The following is a 4719-nucleotide window of genomic DNA, read 5'->3' on the forward strand; positions in this document are numbered from 1 at the left end:
AATCGATTTAAATATTTTCTTGTGAAACTTAAATTTAAATTTGAAATATTTCCCCTGTTTCCTGTAAAATGACGTTCTATGTTTATTTAATCTATGTTTTATAACATGAAGACCGTCTGTGGTCGAAAGCTCCGTTAAAAACAGGAAGTTCCACCTGAGTGACCATTATTTTCTCAGTAGTTTGTCTTTGTGCTTGAAATCAGGGTTACTTTTATTTTGTAGAATTACAACATTGTAGCTTCCTGTGGTCAAAAGCTCCAATAAAAACAGTAAGTTAACCTTCAGCCAAGATTATTATTATTATTATTATTATCTTTTTTTACAATATGACATTTCTCAGAACGATGACTTGTAAATGTAAATAAACCATTCAGAGCTTCATGTCCACGTGCAGTTTGAGTTTGTCTCCAGTAGGTGGCAGCAGGTCCCGCCCCCTACATCACCTGTCTGTCAGCTGGTCTCATCTTCATCAGTTAGTGTCTTCATCAGTTTCTGTCTTCTTCTAAACTCCTGCTATGTTTCTGCTTATTTGTAATAATTTTGGACTTGCTGTCTCTTTGATCAGTCAATTAATCAATAAATTTAATTTAATTTATATGAACTTGTTTTCACTGTTTCACTGCTTCTAAAAGTTTATTTTACTGCTCTGAGTACTTTTCATACTTTAAGTACACTTACAATGAATACACTCTCATACTCTTACTGTAGTACCGGATGTACTCAGTGTGTACCTGTAGAACCACTTGTGGTGAGCACATCAGTAAAACCTGAATGAAACGCAGACAGGTGGCTCCGTGAGGCCCCGCCCCCTGAGTAAGGCTTTAATTGGGACGGAGACAGATGAGGAGGACAGACAGCAGCAGACGACAGAGCAACAGATGTCCTCGGCCTTTACACAGTAACTCCAGGTGTCCAGATGTGGCACCGTCACCATGCTGCAGGTGAACGACACGCAGCTCCTCGTGCAGCTGACCGAGTTCAGCTTCGAGCGGCGCTTCGACGAGCGAGGAGCGATCGAGTGGATGCAGCGGAACGGTGAGTTCACCCCGGCTCGTCCTTCTGGACCGGATTCACTCATTTAACCGTTAACAGACTTTAACCATCTCTGTTGGTCCCGATGAGGGTTTAATGTCGAAAACCCCAATAAACTGCGGTCTCCACTGTGCAGACGCTGCGTTCCCAGATCCATAAAAATGTCTTCCACTTTAAATTGCTCTGCTATTTTTAAAAGTACTGTTAACGTTTTAAACGAAGGCAGTTTGGAGACGAACCGGCTCCAGACTTGGTTCCGGCTCCAGACTTGGAACCGGCTCCAGACTTGGTTCCGGCTCCCAGCCAGCCCACCAAAGACCTCTCCTTTCAACACACTTTCTCTTTAACCAGCGGGAAGCTGCAGATTCACTGATGATGTGCTCAAACATCTTCTCTTTCCGTTTGATGAAGTGTGTTTTGTTGTATGTTGTTGGAGCCGAACTGAGGAGCGAGAGTCACTTAATCAGAATAAAGGTCAACTTCTACTTTATGAAGTAAGTGGAATCACAGATAAACTCGTCGTATATAAACGTGACTGTTTATGAATGGGATTTGGTAAGGCTCAGATTTAGGGCAGACATTTCTGTTAAAGCTATTTTAAATCCAGGTGAGAAACGTGTTATGTAAGCACGTCGAAGGTTACAGGTGTGCCACAGGTGAGGGCCAGTGACGTCACTGCTGTATTTATGGAATGTGTTGAGATCTGGCCCCTATCACTCATGATGAAATATGAAAGTATACGAGTGTGGTGATGTGATTTGACAGCTGATACAAAGGGGCGGAGCCAGGCCTCAGGTGTTTGTTTTGAAGTGATTTTCTGAAAATTTGGAACAAAATCTTAAAACTCACAAAATTCACAAGCAGGTAAATAAATCAATGGTAAATAAATCAATGATGTGACTGATTAATAAAATGATCTGTAACCTGATGGATTATGTTTGTGTCCTGCAGGAGTGCGTCCTTCCTGTTCAGCGCTCTGTACGCCGCCCTGGTGTTCGGAGGTCAACACTACATGAAGCAGCGACCCAGAATGAACCTGCTGCCGCCGGTCGTCCTCTGGTCCCTCCGCCTCAATCTCTTCAGGTAACACACACACACACACCTTCATCTCACACTCACACACACACACCTTCATCTCTCACACACACACACCTTCATCTCTCACACACACACACACCTTCATCTCTCACACACACACACACACACACCTTCATCTCACTCTCACACACACACACACACCTTCATCTCACTCTCACACACACACACACACCTTCATCTCACACTCACACACACACACACACACACACCTTCATCTCACACTCACACACACACACCTTCATCTCACACTCACACACACACACCTTCATCTCTCACACACACACACACACACACCTTCATCTCTCTCACACACACACACCTTCATCTCTCTCACACACACACACCTTCATCTCTCTCACACACACACACCTTCATCTCACACTCACACACACACACCTTCATCTCTCTCTCACACACACACACCATCTCTCTCACACACACACACACACACACCATCTCACACACACACACACACACACCTTCATCTCTCACACACACACACACACACCTTCATCTCTCACACACACACACACACACACACCTTCATCTCTCTCTCACACACACACACACACACACACACACACTTCATCTCTCTCTCACACTAGGGACCCACTAGAGACCCGTTAGGGTTGGGGTCCCCAATAAGGACCCACTAGAGACCCACTAGGACTAGTCCAGGAGAGTTTATTTAACTGAACAGTTGAAACTTTTCCTGCTTGAAGCCTCGTGAGTTTTTGGCGAGTTCTTCTCGTCTCTTTGTTTTCTGACTCCTCCTCAGCCGGTTGAACTGGCTCCATCCGCTGACCTTACCTCCACCTGGTCGCCCGGGCAACAGGTGGAGGTAAGGCTGCAGCAGAAACAGGTTTATTCAGAGACGTGTGAAGTGACTCATTTAAAATGTCCCTACACATATTTTATATTTATTAACGTCCAAACTCAAACACCGTCTGATTGGACAAGAATCTTTATTTACTTTTTGATTCTCAAAGTTCAAATTAGATTAAATTTCGGTTTAACCGCTTTTATTTATCTATTTATTTATGATTGATTGGTGTTTATCTGATGTATGAATGTGCCTGATTGGCCGCTGGAAGTCTCTGACACTTCCTGTTTACTTCCTTGTGCCTTCGCCAGGTGTGTTTATCTGAAACATTTAATGTTCCTCTTGTTTACTGATTGATATTTTCATATGAACTATTTTAATACGTTTATAAATGAAAACTCAACAGATTCATGTTTAAAATATTGTATTTATTGTGTGAAAAATAAAGAAGTTTTTACATTTGTAATTTGTTTGTTTTTATTGGCTGACAAACATGATGAGTCCTCATGTTCAGATGTCTGTTGGAACAAATCTAGTTTAATAAAGTTAGTACAAAACATTCATGTTGAAATGATCCCTGACAACAATGAGAAGTCAATCATCAGCTGGCCTGCCAGTTTCTTCTTCTTCTCATTTGTTCTTCAGACTGAAACATCTTGGCTTATAAATGCACAGTACATATATATACTGTATGTACTGTGCATTTTATATTTATATTTTTTTATTTTATTGCTTTTCTATTATATTATTCTATTATTATTTTATTCTGTTGTTTCTATTATTGCTCCTGTATGTATGCTGCTGTGGCGAAAAAATTTCCCCTCGGGGATTAATAAAGTATATACCTACCTACCTACCTTTCAGAGAACTTTACACACATTAAAGAACCGATTTGGGTTCTACTGGTTCTGCTGCTTCAGAACATAATGAACGAACACATTTCAAACAGAACAAACCGGAAGTGAACTCACCTGCTGCAGGTACGAGTATCTCTCTGCTCCTGTTTCTTCTTTGCCGATTCACAGCTTGTTTCCTTCCGGGAACGCCCCCTCTGACTACACTAGGGTGTGTGAGCGCCCTCCAGAGACGGAACTCCACACTGCACCGTCAGACCACGTCCAGACCACCATCAAGAATCAGTGACACCGTCTAAAACCGGAAGAGGTCACTTTGTATTATTCAAAGTAAAAGCCAGATAATTCACAGCTTATTAAACCGTCTGTTTCTTGAGTTTGTTTTCATTTGCTTCCAAATACAACCGTATATTTAATCAATCAATAAATTAAGTTTTATTTATAATGCTCCTTTCATACAAACACACAGGATGTGAATGTGAACTGTATAATACCCAAAATAAAACTAAACTGTCAAATTATGACATGGGTAATTTAATAAATAATTGTTATGTTTAATATTTATAAAGTGCAGTACCTCATATTTCTGTAAGAACACAGATGGTTCTGAAACCAGCAGTCATCCATCCGGACCTGTTTATTCTGCAGTGACCCTTTAAAAGCGGGTTTTTATTCATGTCGTGTTTCCTGTTCCACAGTTGACTGTATTTTACTTCTTTTTTTAAAACTTTTATTTAATGACGTTTCTGTATTTGATTTCTTCTGTTCTTCTGTTTCTTCTAAATGATTTTACCTTCATTTTACAAGTTGCTGTGTAAATAAAGTTTTATTGTGAAACCAGACCGGAAGTTCTCCGTATGTTGTCCGTGGTTTCTCCGATTGTCGGTCGTGTCCGTCGGTCCCTCGGTGCCA

This window comes from Brachyistius frenatus, unplaced genomic scaffold, assembly GCF_029030835.1.
Source record: "Brachyistius frenatus isolate BFR_SWC_R1_liver_20210118 unplaced genomic scaffold, ASM2903083v1 Contig_344, whole genome shotgun sequence".
NCBI lineage: Eukaryota > Metazoa > Chordata > Actinopteri > Embiotocidae > Brachyistius > Brachyistius frenatus.